Genomic DNA, 18,496 nt, shown 5'->3' on the forward strand with positions numbered 1-18,496 from the left:
CAAAGAGATTCTGCCACTATTAAAGAAGGGCTGCAGGTATATGTAGTAATTTCCAAAATGCCTTACCTTTAATTTTTACATTAACACTTCTTGTTGAACCTTGGTTGAGAGTGACCATGTCATACTGGAATTCAATATAATGCAAACACAGGCAATAGAATATAATCCAACTAGTGTCTTAAACTTTGAAAGAGCTGATTTTAACAAACTCAGAGAGAGCCTAAGAAAAATTCCATGAATGAAAATTCTAAAGGGGGAATCAACTCAAGAAGTATGAGAAACTGTGAAAAATATGATAATAAAAGCCCAGTCAGTACAATACTACTGAAAAAGAAAAACAAGAAATCCAAGAAGAAACCAGCATGGTTGCACAAAGATCTCTCTGATAAACTGAAAGACAAAAGGGGTAAATACCAAAAATGGAAAGACGGACATATAACTAAGGCAGAATTGTGGAGATAGCCTGAAGATGAATTCAGGAAAGGAAAGGTTCAGAAGTCAAAGATAATGAAAACAGTTTCTTTCAACCTATAAATAACAAGAAATAAAGTCAAGGAAACACTAAAGAGAGAAGATGACAAAGAAGTAACAAGCAGTAGAGAGAAAGCAGAGCTGCTTAACTCATTTTTTGCATCAGTCTTCACACAAAGACTGACATCCTAACATCAATACTTGGGAAGATACGAGAAAAATAATAATTAAAAAACAGATCTGTGAACATCTAGAAACAAATAAAGTTATAACTAGAAGGCAGCATGGGTTTGTTAAAACCAGATCATGTCAAATCAATCTTACATCATGCAAGTCCGGAAAAGAATCTGGATTAAATTCCTATTACTTATTTTGATTCATCTAATCTTCTCAGTCTATCTAAATTTAGTTGGAGAAATCAGAAAGGGATTCTCTACCCACAGAAGCAGTTTCAATGGGTAGTTGAACCCTTGTTCGCAAGCTAGAAGGCACACACACACACACACACACACACACACTAACAGATGAAATCACATTTTTGGTGCAATGCTATTCAGGGTTCTTATGTTCAGACAGACATGCCTACATCTAAACTAACAGGATTGGTGTTTTTTTTTTAAAAAACTTCAAACATTCATTAGAGGTAAGAGCCCATTAAGCAAACTTTCAAGAATAAATGCAAATAAAGCTTGAAGAAATAGATTTGTGCAATAGTTCATTCCAGTTTTTTTCATGTGTCCTCTGCCTATTCTTAGATCATCGTGTAAAGGACAGCTTTGGATTGTAGGATTATAAAGGATTTGATTCTTCTTACTCTTGATTCAGTTCTGCTTTAATCACTAGAAATTCAGGTGCAATGTGAATCATCAAGTAACCCTAATGTATACGGCAGAACCAACCTCCCTCCCTTCCTTCATCCCTCCCTCCCTCTCTTTCTTTCTTTTTCTTCTTTCTTCTTTCTTTCCCTCACATATTGAACTGTCAAATGATGTGAGGGTAGTTCTTAGGGTAGAATGATGCTTTAGAAAAAAACTCCATAAAAACTGAGCCTTCCTGCAAGACATATCCCATCATCGAAGAAGATCACTATTTAATGAAATTTCAAAGATTCCTGGCTTCTCACAGGTCAGCAAGAAGAACATGAGACACAGTTCATATATGAGGGTACAAGAGGGAGAGAGCTAAGTACAAACTTCTCATACAAATAATTTTCCATTTTTGCACAACGCCTCTAACTTTCATTCACCTGCCTCCAAAGGTGTTTTGTGCTGCAACATGCTGCCTCCACTTAAAAGCAGAAAATACATTTATACTCCTTGAAGTTAACTTGAAGTGTCAAATGTCAATTTCATTAGTTATTTATTTATTATATTTATATGCCATTCATTCCGAGACAGACTCAGAACAGCTAACAAGCATTTAAATACAACAATAATAAAATAGAAAAATAGTAAAAAAAAAAACCAGAGTAAAATAATACAATAAAACTATATCCAAAAAACCCATACATACATTACAGTCAATCTAATTCCAGACCTGCCGGAAAAGCCAGGTCTTAACGGCTTTCCAGAAGACCAGTAGGGAGGAGAAAGTGCGACTCTCTGGGGCTGGTGGAGTCTATAGGGTCGGAGCGGCCACAGAGAAGGCTCTTCCCCAAGGTCCTGCCAACCGACATTGCCTGGCAGATAGGACCTGGAGAAGGCTGACTCTGTGGGCCCTTACTAATAAAATAAAAAGCATATAGATTTTTATCTGCAATTGCTACTTTCTGAATTAAAAAAAACATATTTGAAATCATTCTGTTTGTCACATTGGTTCATAGAGGACATTCACCTCAAAACATATTTTACTATGGCCTGAAGTTCTATTAACAATATATTATGCACAAAACTAATGGACATTTGCATTTTAAGGACATTTTTCTGGAGACAAGAGTACATTATTTTTAAATGACATAAAATTTACTATAGGCACCTATTATCAGCATTGGAGACATTTGCCTGAGTATCTTGCAACTAAAAAACTATTAGTGAACAGGCTACTAGAGTCATTTACTAGAGTCATTCAAATATTTTTGTACTAACAGAATAGCAATGGAGATATGATGTCTGGCTAATACTAGAAGAAGTTACAGATTACTATTGGAGATTTGTTATAAGTAGTTGTCCATTTTTTTTGTTTTTCCCCCATTGAATCCGGTGGTCAAAGCCCATTTAAGTCACATGGGCAAAGATTTGACCAGAGACAATTATTGTGATTATTAAATCATAGGCAAAGCCAACTCTTGAGTCTAGGAAGTTTTGAGTCTAGGCATTGCAAAAGAAGATAAATGTTGTCTCTGCTTTAAATGCAGCAGTTCTGCTGCTTTTAAAATACAGTATTCCCAGATATAAGATACTGAGAACTACTAAGCATCTCTGAGAAAATTTATTCCAAGAGGCAGGCCCAGGACACTCCTTTGGAGATTCTCATTTTGGCAAAGATGCTCTTACTAAATAGTTTTAAAAGAGGAATAAGTTGACAGACAGAATAATTCTGATATTTATTTTAATAGGATTTTGCTATAACTTACTTAGGAGTTTAGGAAATGTCTCTTAAATAAAAAATAATTAATTAAATAAATAAATAAATATATAAACTATATTGAATATGGTGATGGAGAGAAAAGGTACTAGAGGAGCCAAACATTCAAAACACATGCCTGACCCTTTTCCTGTTCTATTCCATGCAAAGCATCTCATTTCATTTCTAATGCTCTTATTTCTGAGCCTGAGTCCTGACAGTCCGGTCCAGTTAAGAAAGATAATTTTATTCCTTTACACCTCCTTTGATTTCAACAGAGTCCCATCAACAATGGGCAGTAAGGGATCTCATTCGAGGATATGATGACCAGATGAATCAACAGGTTCAGAGACAAAAAAACAAAAAAAGATGATTTTTCTTCCCCAGATCTTGGGCATCCCCAAATACCTGAAAAGTTGAACCTAGGGTCACATACAATCAGAACAGGGTTGGAAGGGACTTTAGAGGTTTTCTAATTCAACCCCCTGTTCAAGAAGGAGACTACATATAATTTCAGATGTGGCTTGTTAGAAGCCTCCAGTGATCGAGTACTCACGACTATTGCAGGCAAAGCTGTTCTATTGGTTAATTGTTCTTCCTCTTAGAAACATAAAAACATAGAAGATTGACAGCAGAAAAAGACCATCTAGTCTGCCCTTAGACTATTTCCTGTATTTTATCCTAGGATGGATATATGTTTATCCCAGGCATATTTAAATTCAGTTACTGTGGATTTACCGACCACGTCTGCTGGAAGTTTGTTCCCCCAACTAACCTCCGATTGTTCACTTTCCTATTAAAAACACTTCCCTCCTAAAGCTTATTTAACTCTTCAACATATTTAAATGTTTCTATCATGTCCCCCCTTTCCCTTCTGTCCTCCAGACTATACAGATTGAGTTCATTAAGTCTTTCCTGATACGTTTTATGCTTAAGACCTTCCACCATTTCTGTAGCTCATCTTTGGACCTGTTCAATTTTATCAATATCTTTTTGTAGGTGAGGTCTCTAGAACTGAACACAATATTCCAAATGTGGTCTCACCAGCACTCTATAGAGCAGGATCACAATTTCCCTCTTCCTGCTTGTTATGCAGCCAAGCATTCTACTCGCTTTTCCCTACCACCTGACTGCACTGTTCACCCATTTTGAGACTGTCAGAAATCACTACCCCTAAATATTTTTCTTCTGAAGTTTTTGCTAACACAGAATTGTCAATATAATACTCAGATTGAGGATTCGTTTCCCCCAAGTGCATTGTTTTACATTTGTAAACATTAAACTGCAGTTTCCATTGCTTTGACCACTTATCTAGTAAAGCTAAATCATTTGCCATAGTATAGACGCCTCCAGGAATATCAACCCTATTGCACATTTTAGAATCATTGGCAAATAGGCAAACCTTCCTAAGGAGGTTTGTCCTCAATTCCAGATTGCTTTTCTCCTTGATTAGTTTTCATCCATTATTTCTTGTCTTGCCTTCTGTATTCCTATGATTCTTGACAAATGTATCTTTTCTTTTATGTATACTGAGAGCATATGCACCCATGACAAATTCCTTGTGTGTTCTATTCTATTCTAGGAGTCTTCTGGGAGTTGGACGGCATATAAATTCAAATAATAATTCAATTCAATTCAGTTCAGTTCTATTCTATTCTGGGAGTTGGATGCCATATAAATTCAAATAATAGATTCTATTCCATTCTAGACACTGAAACCATCATAAGTATGAACTGGTTCTGAATTTTGAACAAGGGATCATGGTGATGCTACAAAGGTCGTTAACTGTGAAAAACGTGTCATAAGTCCATATGTGGAGAGGGGCAGCATACAAATCCAATTGTTATTATTATTATTATTATTATTATTATTATTAATAATAATAATAATAATAATTTTCAGGCCCACTCTAAGGTTGAATAGTCACTAAATGAGCGGTTGTAATTCGAGCTCTACCTGTACTGCCTCTTGGAGTTCGACCAACCCTGTGCAGTTCAGACCGTGCTGTGATTTAGGACTTTCCCCCAAGTGGTCGCCCACCCCCATCAGTCAAAGATCTCCTCAACTAGCCACCTGAGGCGGGCGAGGAGCCCTCCCCTGCCAACCAACACACGCCGAGCCCGCTTGACTGTTCAAGGCCCGGAGCCAGCCTCTTTGCCCCCACCCCCCGCTCGCCTCCTGCCCGACCCGGGCGAAGGGGGCGCGAGTGACGCTTCTCCAAGCGGCCGCGGAGATTGGAGGTGACCGGAGGGGCGGGCCCAGCCGCCCTTAATCTTCCCCTTTCATTGGGGGAATATTGGCAGGGCGCTGTAATCCGTGAACCTGAGCGAGCGAACGTGCGAGCAGGGCAGCCACCAGGGAGGGAGTCCAGCCGAGGTTTCGCCAGGGACCCGCCAAGTTTTGCCTCAGGCGCTCGTCGAGCCAGAAGCCCCCTGAACGTAAGTCAGCGCCGACGCGAGGACCCCACGCTGCCGTGTGGACGTTTCGCTTTTCCTTGTTCATTCAACGGGCGCCAATTTGCCGTGGCGGGCGGGGATGCCTTTGTCCGACGCTTTCCTTGCGACTTTCCGGCGACTTTCGGGGTCCTGCTGTGCTGCCGCCCTCGCTTCTCTCTCTCTCTCTCTCCCCTCAGCCCTCTCCTCACTCTCCCCTCACCTCTTCCACCCCTGCCGGCTGGTCCTAACTAGCGTCGCTTTAAGTTGCCGAACCGCGGCTCCGGGTTGCGCGCCCTTCAGGTGGAGAAGCGCTAACCCCAAACGCCGCCGAGTGTCTCCTCTCGACCGGAGGGTTTGGTCGGCAGCCACACGTGGCCCTCTCAGTTTCCAGGGTTAATCCGTGGGGGTCTCCCGCGCGTGTGATTGACTCCGCGGAGCAAAGGCTGGACTTTCCCGGGATTTTATGCCTCCGAACCGGCGGCCCTCCTCCTCCTCGCGCGCTTTCTTCCCAAAACTTTTCCCCACCAAGAAATGCGCATCCTTCCTTTCCTATTCGGATTTAAGCCGGACGATGGGGTGGGGTGATAACGGGATTACTTTTTGTGCTAACTACCGTGCAACGCGCACCGCGTCATCTGAGCCATCCAAAGAAGGACGGAAATAGAACTGGGCTGATTGAATTTCTAGCCTGGCGATTTGATCGCTTGAGTCTCAAAGGGCGACTCCGGGAACGACTGAAGAGCCCCAGTCCGCTTCTTCCTTTATGGGGAGGGTCTCCTCATTGATGGGGAGGGTCTCCAGGACGAAAACGTCTTTCTTGGTTCCAAAGGTTCTTTCTTAATTGCTTATTTGACCCCTATGGCAATCATTAAGTGTTGTACCACATGATTCTTGACAGATGTATCTTTTTCTTTTATGTACTCTGAGAGCATATGCACCAAGACAAATTCCTTGTGTGTCCAATCACACTTGGCCAATAAAATTCTATTCTATTCTGTTCAAATATGAATCAACGGTCAACTGGAGACATCCCTGCAGTGATCCAGGCAGAACCTCTCCACCACTGGTGGTGGTAGCATTTATTGCATGCCCCCTGAGGTGTAGAGTTCCTTGTTATGGTAGCTCATCTCAACCTAATGGTAGGGAGGAATACTTTCTATGTTCTGTCTAAGGACTGTAAAAAAAAAGAATTTTCCCTGCTCCATAGAGACGCAAATTAGAAAAACTTGGGAATGCTTTTGGAACAACCCTGGGTTATGATATTTATGAATAAAAATGACATAGGGCAGTGATTATGAACCTATGGCATGGGTGTCACAAGTGGCACGTGGAGCCATATCTGCTGGCACGTGAGCCATTGCCCTTGTTCAGCACCAATGTAATAATAATAATAATTATTATTATTATTATTATTATTATTTATTAGATTTGTATGCCGCCCCTCTCCGTAGACTCGGAGTGGCTCACAACAAAATAATAACAGTGTAACAAATCTAATATTAAAAGCATCTAAAACCCATCATTAAAACCATACAACACAATCATACCATGCATAAACTATATAAGCCTGGTATATCTCAATTCCACCATGCCTGGCGACAGGTGGATCTTAAACAACTTACAAAAGATGGTGGGGGCGGTTCTAATCTCTGGGGGGTGTTGATTCCAGAGGGCTGGGGCCACCATAGAGAAGGCTCTTCCCCTGGGGCCCACCAGACAACATTGTTTAGTCGACAGGACCCGAGAAGGCCAACTCTGTGGGACCTTATCGGTCATTGGGATTCGTGCGGCAGAAGACAGTTCCCAAGGTATTCTGGTCCAATGTGCATGTGTGTGCCAGCCAGCTGATTTTTGGCTCACACAGAGACTCTGGGAGGGCGTTTTTGGCTTTCAGAGAGCCTCCGAGGAGATGGGGGAGGGCATTTTTACCCTCCCTTGGCTCTAGGGAAGCCTTTGGAGCATGGGAGGGGCAAAATACGAACCCACTGGGCCCACCAGAAGTTGGGAAACAGGCTGTTTCCAGCCTCCAGAGGGCCTCTGGAGAGTGGGGAAACTATTTTCACCCTCCCCATTGAATTATTGCACACATGTGCAATAGCATGCATGCACGCTCTTTTGGCAAATGAGGGAGAAAAGGTTCACCATCACTGCCGCAGCTCATCTCAACCTGATGGTAGGGAGGAATATGTCCCCACTTTCTAGGTTCTCTCTAAGAACTGTAAAAAAAAAGAATTTTCCCTGCTCTGTAGAGATGCAAAGCAGAAAAATTTGGAAACGTTTTTGGAACAACTCGGTTGTGATATTTATGAGTAAGAATGACATAGGTCCATGATGGCGAACCTATGACACGCATGCCGTAGGTGGCACATGGAGCCATTTCTGCTGGCACACAAGCTGTTGCCCTAGTTCAGCTCCAGGGTGCATGTGCACACCAGCCAGCTGGTTTTTAGCTCACATGGAGGATCTGGGAGGACGTTTTTGGCCTGGGAGATGGGTGCAGGAGGCTGTTTTCCAGGCTCTAGGGATGCCTCTGGAGCCTGGGGAGGGTGAAAAATGGTCCTACCAGGCCCACTGGAAGTCAGGAAATAGGGGGCTGGGGCGATTGTGCATGCATGTACAAGGGAACGGAGCAGCATGGGGGGGTCATACATGCGCAGGGGATGGGGCGCATGGGGGGGCTTTGGGTTATGGGTGTAAGCATGCGTACTTTCAGCATCCAAGGGGCAAAAGGTTCACCGCCACTGACATAGGGTTTGTTCCGGGTTTGAGATTACAAGGTGGTTGGAAAGGGAGTAGGTTGACTTTTTGTGACAGTCTCCTTAGTTATTGTTTTAGAAGACTGCAAGGATTTGGTGGAATAAAGCAGCTTGTCAATTTCTCCCAAACTTTCCCCTTATCTTTGAACACTAGTCACTTCTACATGACAGCTGCCTTCCTGACCCCTGAGCCTATAATCCCAAATGTATAGTGGCTCAATGCAAAAATAATAAACTGCCTAAAGCTCAGAACGGTCAATGCTTCCAGACAAGGCTTTAAACGCTATTTTACTCACAGAGTTGTATGGAGTGGAAATAAGCAATATTTTTATTCTAAATGTAGAAACATAGAAACAGAAGACTGACGGCAGAAAAAGACCTCATGGTCCATCTAGTCTGCCCTTATACCATTTCCTGTATTTTTATCTTAGGATGGATATATGTTTATCCCAGGCATGTTTAAATTCAGTTACTGTGGATTTACCAACCACGTCTGCTGGAAGTTTGTTCCAAGCATCTACTACTCTTTCAGTAAAATAATATTTTATCATGTTGCTTTTGATCTTTCCCCCAACTAACTTCAGATTGTGTCCCCTTGTTCTTTCCCCCAACTAACTTCAGATTGTGTCCCCTTGTTCTTCTGTTCACTTTCCTATTAAAAACACTTCCCTCCTGAACCTTATTTAACCCTTTAACATATTTAAATGTTTCCATCATGTCCCCCCTTTTCCTTCTGTCCTCCAGACTATACAGTCTGGAAAGACTATACAAGTCTTTCCTGATAAGTTTTATGCTTAAGACCTTCCACCATTTTTGTAGCCCATCTTTGGTCCTGTTCAATTTTATCAATATCTTTTTGTAGGTGAGGTCTCCAGAACTGAACACAGTAATTCCAAATGTGGTCTCACCAGCGCTCTATATAGCGGGATCACAATCTCCCTCTTTCTGCTTGTTATACTATGCTATGTTATGCTATGCAGCCAAGCCTCCTACTTGCTTTTCCTACCGCCCGACCACACTGCTCACCCATTTTGAGACTGTCAGAAATCACTACCCCTAAATGTGATTGTTTTCTCCTAACATCACAAAAATCAATTAAGTAGGGGGAAAATAGAATACAACAGTGTGTTTTGTACCCCAGAGCCTTTGGTCAGGAAGCATCCACAGATTAAATACCGGTAATTGGAGGAGAGCTAAAGAATTTGTTCATTTGTCATATTGCAGAAACTTCCCATTTCTCTCATAGAGTTCAAAGTAGAAAGAAAAAAATTCCAGGATCAATGGGAATAATCCAACTCAGAGCTTCAAAGTTTTCAGTAATAATGTAACTGTTTTATGTCATTACACCGAAGTTGGGACATGGGTTTCCCATGGTTTTCTTCCAGCTCCATATCTTTGCCCCGCATTGAACAACACCAAAGAAATTCTCAGTTAAAATCTCACTTTGGCAGCATCCATGAGCAAAGCCCTCATAGATTCAATCAATATGGAATAAAGATTTCAGCCTACTGTGTATAGTCATTGTAAAGTTAGCTAAAGTGAAGTCTGAATGCTTTGCTCAGTACGCACCACAAAAAGTGATGTCTCTGTGTGTGAATGTTTGGGTGGCATCTCCTGCTCCAACCTGTTTGCAGATAAAAGAAGTATGCTGGATTAATTCCTTTTTAAAAAATCCTCTAAAATGGTGCAAAATGGGATGAATGATATACTGATCTCATTCCTAAGATAGTTTCAGCCATACTTAAATATAATGCACTGTTATGATAAAACTTTGGGAAAAGTTGTCTGCTAAGAGTCTGGGTTATCTGGTATTCACTGGCTTTTATTGATAAAAATGACCCATGAAAGAGACCGAAAACAAGATGGCCCGGTGATATCAACAGGTATTGCGGGCCCAATTGGCAAAAGAAAGTTCAAGACCATATAGGTTGAAAATATACGGAAGAGGCCTTCATCCTGCACTGGGTAGACAATGGCTAAAATGATGAAGACAGTAGATTAAAAATAACTCACATCTATCGATTTGATTTTTATTTGGCAAGAAAGTGACTTCTAATTCTTACTTCTGTCAACTCTTCCAGAACAGATCACATATCAAGAGTTTGTAATATAGAGTTGAGTCTGAACTAAAGTAATAAAGTATGAAGAGTTGGATATTCACCTGGGTTGTTAGTTTGGGAGATGAGATCCTCTTCTGTTGTAAACTATAGAAAGTCTCACATTTCACATTCTTATTGCTTCAGCAGTAATCGTCCCCTGCTGAACTACGAGGCATTGCTAATACTCTGGCTGCACACTTTGCTATACTCTGTTCCTGGGAAGGGAAGACAGAGTCCTACCAGAGGGTAGACGGGGTAGGAAGACAGTGGTAAAGGACATGCCCTGGGTGAATGTAGAGAGAGCTTGCCTTAGTGGTGCTGTTTTTGTATCATGGAGGAAACACATGGTTAGCAGAGATGGCTAAATTGTCTGCTTTGATCAAATAATAAAATACAAATACTTTTCATTTCTACTTGGAAACCACTTCTGGACTTTTGTGCTTGAGGTGAAAAAAACCATGAAATTTTGATTTTGGGTTTTACAGATTAATAATAATAATAATAATAATAATAATAATAATAATAATAATAATAATAATAAGATTTGTATACCGCCCCGCTCCGAAGACTTGGAGCGGCATACAAATCTAGATAGAATTGTTGTTATAGAAATGGCTAGTTTCTATTATTATGAAAAAGTAAAAAGTAGAGGGTAGAACTTCGTGCCTTATTGCACTGCACCAGTCGGAAGTCAGGGCCTTTTTTTTCTTGCTTTTCTCCACTATCAACTCCCCCTTTTCCTGTCTTAATTTATCTAATATTTGCATTCTTTGAATTCTTTTTGTATGTTATATTATAAATTAATAAAACTATAAAAACACGGAGGAAACACATAGCCTTCTTTGGTGGGCTTTCCCCCACCTGCACTGTCAGATAGCTTTTCTCTATTTACTTACCAGTATAAAGGTACCTTTGGGTTACAGATTGTATAGAGCCGTGATGGCGAACCTATGACCAGCATGCCACAGAGGGCATGCAGAGCCATATCGGAGGACATTCAAGACGCTGACCTATGTCAGCTCCAGCACACATGCACACGCTAGCCAGTTAGTTTTCAGCCTTGCGGAAGGCCATTTCATCCTCTGGAGACTTCAGGGGAGCTTCCTGAAGCCTCTGGAGTGCGAAAAATGGCACAATGGACAAACCAGAAGTCCATTTTTCCAAACTTCTTGTTTGCCTGTTTTTTCACTGTCCCAGGCTTTAGTGAGGCCTGTGCATATGTGCGGGGACGGCGGGAGGTTGTGTGCATGCGCAGAGGCAGTGCAGGGGGGGTTGTGCATGCGTGGGGAGGAGGGATTGGGTGTGGGCATATCACACACACTCTTTTGGCATGCAAACAGAAGGGGGGGGGGAAATCTTACAAAGTGAAATCTATGATAGCTGTGCAGGTAGCCCTCCATTTCAGTAGGGGGTTCTAAATGCTGTTTTTTGCACGTGTACCAGTTCTACACATGCATAGAAGCTTCGGCGCAAGCACAGAAACGTCCCAGGCAGGTGGGCAGAGTCTCCCACCACTACCAGTTCACAGAACCGGGCTGAACCTGGAGCAACTCACCGCTGCTCCATTTATAACCACAAGTATGCTAGAATTTCTGTTGCTGAGTAAGCGCTCAATGAGTTGTGGCTGATTTTATGACCATTTTAGCCACGGTTGTTAAGTGAACCACTACAGTTTTTAAGTGAATCATGTGGTTATTAAGTGAATCCAGGTTCCCACATTGACTTTTCTTGGTAGTACTAGCTGGCTGGGAAGGTTGCAGGTGGTGATGGCATGACCCAGGACACTGCAGCCATTGTAAATACATGCTGTTTGCCAAGCACCTGAATTTCGATCAGACAAACCATGAGGATGCTGTGATGGTAGTAAACGCAAGGACCAGTTATAATAAGTCACGTTTTTCAGTGTTGTTGTAACTACAAATGGTTAGTACCTGTATTTTCAAAAAAGACATATACACAGTAGGGGTCATATTGACTTGTCTCCTAATCTTGCAGAGTAGGAAATCGGTTTTTTTAAATAAATCTCTTTTTTGCACATCTTTATCAGCTGTAGTTGGTCCTGGTTCGGACCAGTTCTTAGAAGTGGTAGCGCTGGTGGCAGGAGGCTCCGCTCATCCACCCCGGACGCTTCTGTGCATGCACAGAAGTGCAAGCGCATGTGAGCACTCACACAAATTGGTAGTAAAGAGTTTTAGAACCCACTACTGCTCTGTATGCATAGCTACCGTTTAGTGCTGCACTAGCAGGAATACAGGAGATTATGCTATATTGGCAAATTTGAGCCTAAGGTAAAAATTATTGATTCTAGAAGAATATATATCCTCTTTCAATTAGCAACTGATTTATCCCAAGAATGTAAGCTTCCTGGTGACTTCCTGATTGTATTGTAGGTTCTTAATTTAACAGAAGTACTACTTTAGCTTTTTTAATGGGAAGATGAGTTGCTTCCCATAAAGGCCAATGTTACACTTAGATATTTTCCTGCCTGGTAACAAAGCAAAAGACATTTGTTTTCTTCTGGAAACAATCAGAGATTATTCTTGGTGGATAGGAAGCTTGTCAGCAATTTCAAATGACTCTTCCTGTGGCTCTTGTCATCTGATTCATTCATTCATTCATTCATTCATTCATTCATTCATTCATTCATTCATTCATTCATTCATTCTCTTGTCGTCACTGCCAACACTTTATTCCACATGTTTACTTCTCAGGCAGATGCAGGCAGATGGTGTGGTAGAATAAGCCAGGCAATGGTATGACAGGAGAAGGTCTTCTTACAATTTAAATGATGGTTTTCTTCTCTAATTACAAGAAAATATTTGACATGGACTCTCTCATATTTATGGTGTCATACAATACTGTGTCAATGCTGTTTCTTACCAACATGAATGGATTGTGCAGTTTCCCTCAAGATTTAGTATGTTTTGAAGAGAATACAGTAGTCCCTCACCTATCGCTGGTGTTACGTTCCAGACTCGGCCGCGATAGGTGAAATCCGCGATGGGGAATTTCTCCTCCTTCCCAGCTTTTTCTACAATCCCAAGCACGCCGCCGCCAACCACTAAGCGCGCCTCCAAAGACTGCCTTCTCGGCACTGGCGAGGCGGGTTGAACGAGGGGACGGGCCTCCGCCGGAGCTCAGTCCCCGCCCCGCTCATCATTCGCCCAGTCGCGGGCTGGTTGGCTTGTCCTGCCCTTCCAAACTTCTAAGCGCCGTATCTGTGCCATCGCTGACTTCAAAACCCGTAATGAAGTGAAGCCGTGGTGGGTGAAGCGCGATATAGCGAGAGACTACTGTATACCAAGGTGACAATCAAATCAAATAGAATTCTTTATTGGCTAAGTACGATTGGACACGCAAGGAATTTGTCTTTGGTGCATATGCTTTCAGTGTAAAGAAACTATTTGAGAGCATTTCACCAAGGCAGCCGTCATCAACGTCATCTTAATGACGTTTCCACCATACAAAATCAGGGGTCAATTTTAAGAGTAAGGGCTGGCCCTCTGTCTACAACTCTTCAATATTTTCTTTTTAAGATGTCAGGATAAGAAAATATAAACATATTGCTTCTGTACCAATAACGACTCAAGGTTGGAACTAAACTCTTTTATGAGAATAACAAAACTGGAAGACCAGTTTAGAAGAACCCCCCTCCCCTCCGCCCCAATCCTGGTAGGTTGTAAATGTTTATCAGGAAACTGGCATGATGGAAAGGGAACTTAGCAGTAGCATCCCAAGAAATGCACCTAGGGGCACATAAATTCTGAAGAAAACAAACCCATTGCAGTCTGGGCTGTTTTCTTTGGTACATGCTTAACAAAACAAAGTATTAATTCAGAGTTCTGACCTGTTCGTCCTGGGCATTGTTTTTAAAGCTGTGTTATACCTGGCAAGACAATGAAACTAGGTTTGCTATGCATAGGAATGGTTCCACCGATGTGCTCCCTACTGCCACCTGTTGAATCTTAGGCAGATATTTCCCAGTTTTCACTTTCTGTCACTATCAAATCTTTGCAGGCAATATCTCTAAACTATATTGATTAAAGATAAAGAAAAACTCTTTTAAAAACTTTTTAAAGGGCCTATTTAAATAATAATTTCTGTTTGTTTACTTTTTTCAGGCTGTCAGTGAACCCTTTTCTCTAAATTCTCTTTTCTGTTCTGTTCCCATAGTGAAATTCAGGAGTTGAAAGTGAAGCTGGCACAAAGTGAAATGGCTAAGATTGGGGCAAAAGATTGTTTCTCTATTTGAGGAAATGTTGATTGATCATGAAGAGAAACCTCAGGAAATTACATTCAACCCATTCAATCCCATATTTATTTCCCAGATTAAATTTCCCAGTCCTCAGAGAGGGGCGGCATATTAATAATAATAATAATAATAATAATAATAATAATAATAATAATAATAATAATAATAATAATACATATGGCTATAAACCAATCACCAGACAAAAGTTATCTATTTCAAAACTTTATGAAATAAAGTTATCCTGTTTGAATAGAATAGAATAGAATTCTTTATTGGCCAAGTGTGATTGGGCACACAAGGAACTTGTCTTTGGTGCGTATGCTCTCAGTCTACATAAAAGGAAATATACATTTGTCAAGAATCATGTGGTACAACACTTAATGATTGTCATAGGGTACAAATATAGCAATCAGGAAACAATCAATATTAATATAAAATTACATGGATACAAGCAGCAAGTTACGGTCATACAGTCATTTGGTTTCATGAGGCTGAAGACAACCAGCTTCCCTGATGATGAAGTACCATTTGGCAATTGTTTTAATGGTATCTTAGAGGAGGAGAGTTCCTCAGGCATTTTTTTACCTGTGCAAGGCCATGCAGGCTGAGCATTATGGAAATTGTAATTGAACACAACTGGATGGCACTAGATTGGAGAACACTGTAAATAAAATTTCTGCCATTTCAGCTGTTTTCTGTGGACTGTCTGTATTTTGCTCCTTAGTATTCTCAGAGTGCCCTATAGAATTTCTATTTTTCATACCAGGGAAAATCTTACTTTTAGAGAAAGCTTAGAAGAAATACTTTTCTCGTTTTCTTGTGCTTTCAGACAAAAAGTTACTGCACATCTATTATTCTGTATTATTATTGTGATTTGTGATTTTGATTTATTAGATTTGTATGCCGCCCCTCTCCGTAGACTCGGGGCAGCTCACAACAGTAACGAGAACAATATATATCGACAAATCTAATAATTAAAAATCTAAGATAACAATTACAATTACATATTTTAAAAAACTAAAAACAAGGAACCCCAATGTAACATACACACATTCACGTCATGTACCAGAACTACATAGGCAGGGGGAAATGTCTCAACTCCCCCACACCTGACGACAGAGGTGGGTTTTGAGGAGTTTACGAAAGACAAGGAGGGTGGGGACAATTCTAATCTCCGGGGGGAGTTGGTTCCAGAGGGCCGGGGCCGCCACAGAGAAGGCTCTTCCCCTGGGCCCCGCCAAACGACATTGTTTCGTTGACGGGACCCGGAGAAGGCCCACTCTGTGGGACATAACTGGTCGATGGGTGTGGGAATGGGATAAAAATAAGATCAAAAAGGTGATAAACGATATTCAAGCTCTCTGAAAAAAATATTCAAATGAGGTAAGGCAACCATAGGACAAATGTTTCAACTACAAACATCTTTTTTGGTGGTTGTTTAAAGATTTTGGCATTGACTATATGGGTGAACATGCTGCTATGTATTTATAACAAGCCTTACAGTATGTTCACTATTGGCACCATTTTAGTACAATTTTTTTAATTAATCCAGCTCTTAGAACTAGATTTATTTAGTGCAACTTTTGATGCTAGCACAGCTTTGCCTTAGCATCATTATTTTACAGATTCTTGTGATATGGAGTACAATGACTGTATAGTCATACTTCTCTACATAAAACCTTGATATCTAGGCATTGCATAGAAGAACTCCTGTTCCTTCCCAAAGGGCAGTTGGGGACGTGAGGACTGATGTCACATTTCCAGTCTCCATGGCTTTCTTGGCACCTGGAAGCATCACCAGGGGGGAAGTAGAACAATGGCCCAGAGCAAAACAGAAGGTCTTCATCTGACCTATTATTTTGGTGCAGTGGCATCCGAAGTCAATAGCATCAGAAGAGCTGGGAATCAGCAAGACAGGCCAAGACCTAATTGACGATCTGAAGGGAGTATTGTTTTCACTGTCAGCTGAGCACCGAGAATGTGAGTGGTAGAATAGAAAAAGAACAAGCCTCCCAATATCTGTGGCTGGGGGGCATGATTAGAGAGGCAGTTTTTGCCTGATGATCTATTACTCAGAGATGTCTGGTGGGCTTCCTTAGAGCCAGGATGCTGGCCTAGAGAGGTCATTGATTGGCCTGTCTGGACACAATTCTGTTTCCATCTATTTATTTATTTATTAGATTTGTATGCCGCCCCTCTCCGAAGACTCGGGGTGGCTCACAGCAACAGAATAATACAAATCCAATAGTTAAAAACAATTTAAAACCCTTAATATAAAAAAACAATCATACCTCTCATACAAAACATACATAAAGCGGGAACGGCCCAGGGGAATCAATTTCCCCATGCCTGACGGCAGAGGTGGGTTTTAAGGAGTTTGCGAAAGGCAAGGAGGGTGGGGGCAATCCTAATCTCTGGAGGGAGTTGGTTCCAGAAGGTCGGGGCCACCACAGAGAAGGCTCTTCCCCTGGGTCCCGCCAGATGACATTGTTTAGTCGACGGGACCCGGAGAAGGCCAACTCTGTGGGACCTAACCGGTCGCTGGGATTCATGCGGCAGAAGGCGGTCTCGGAGATATTCTGGTCTAATATGGTGTAATATGCAGTCCAATGCATATTATCTTTGCATTTTTACAAACTAATGATTGTACAATCAGTGTAGTATTTATTTATTTATTTGATTTTTTTATGCCCCCCTTCTCCTTAGACTCAGGGTGGCTTACAACATGTTAGCAATAGCACTTTTTAACAGAGCCAGCCTATTGCCCCCACAATCCGGGTCCTCATTTTACCCACCTCGGAAGGATGGAAGGCTGAGTCAACCTTGAGTCGGTGATGAGATTTGAACCGCTGACCTACAGATCTACAGTCAGCTTCAGTGGCCTGCAGTACAGCACTCTACCTTCACTTCAGTATGGCTTCAGTTCAGGACATATTGGAAGTTCATGGCAAAAAGTTTAGCAAAGGCACACACTGCCTCTTTAATTTTAGCACCGTTAATTACATTTCAGGTTTTCTTTTCCAATCTTCTGCTTCAGGGATATGTAGGCAATTGGCAGTCTTCTGATATATACTGTATTATATTGTTCATTCAGAGTCAGCATGCCATAATCCTAACCAATAAAAACCCTGACAACACCTTCACGTATACTGCTTGTGCGCCTTGTATTTATCTGCTCCAAACCATGCTCTCAGGTTGCTTCCTCTTTTACAACCCACCCACCCCATCTATCAATAGCTAAGTGAATTATTTGACTTTCTGAACAAACTTTTCTGAAAGTTGGGGAAGGGGCCGGAGGGGAGGGGCAGAGATCACTAGGTGAAGAATGGGTTAAGCACTCTCTCCTTCTGTTACTGTTTGCTGGGTTATCTTCAATTGAATCATATCCAGATACTTATGCATGAATTGTGTTATTCATCCCGGAAAATGGAGATCTGAGAAGATGCATGTTTTCTTTCTTCATACTTCTCAGAGGCTGCAAGCTGAGACTAATCATTATGCCCACAGCAGGCTAAGTGACCTCTGCTTTGAGATCAGGTGGATGCCCTTAAGTTTGTCAATTATGGACTGAATAAATCAAGAAAGCAAGAAACATTGCCTTAATAATATATCCGCTTCAGAGTAGGTTCATGCACTGGGGCCTCTTTCCTGACTCTCACCTGATTTTTCATGAAAAGTCTTTAAAAAGCGCCATATTTCCTTTTTACCTGTGTTTTCCTTCCTGTTGACTATTGCCATCCAGTAATGTTTGATGAGCAGTTAAGAAGCCAATCCCCTGTCATGTTAACTTGTAACGCAGTAGAGAACAGTATGTATGCAACAAAGGTGTTGCAGGCCAAGTTAGGAAACCGTACAAAAAATTAAATACTTCAATAATTTAAAATAATGTATTAAATTAGGATGTAAAAAAACTTCCTTGGC

General features: G+C 41.4%; 1 protein-coding gene across 1 annotated transcript in view; it reads left to right on the forward strand.

The window, feature by feature from the left end:
- Positions 1-5,320: 5,320 nt before the first annotated feature.
- The window catches only part of SLC38A3 (solute carrier family 38 member 3), an 80,221-nt gene continuing 67,045 nt past the window's right edge, over positions 5,321-18,496 (forward strand). The window contains exon 1 of the mRNA XM_070738776.1: positions 5,321-5,471. The gene's annotated coding sequence lies outside the window, so the exon portion shown is untranslated. The remainder of the gene's footprint in view (positions 5,472-18,496) is intronic.

Source organism: Erythrolamprus reginae, chromosome 2, assembly GCF_031021105.1.
Source record: "Erythrolamprus reginae isolate rEryReg1 chromosome 2, rEryReg1.hap1, whole genome shotgun sequence".
Taxonomy (NCBI): Eukaryota; Metazoa; Chordata; class Lepidosauria; order Squamata; family Dipsadidae; genus Erythrolamprus; species Erythrolamprus reginae.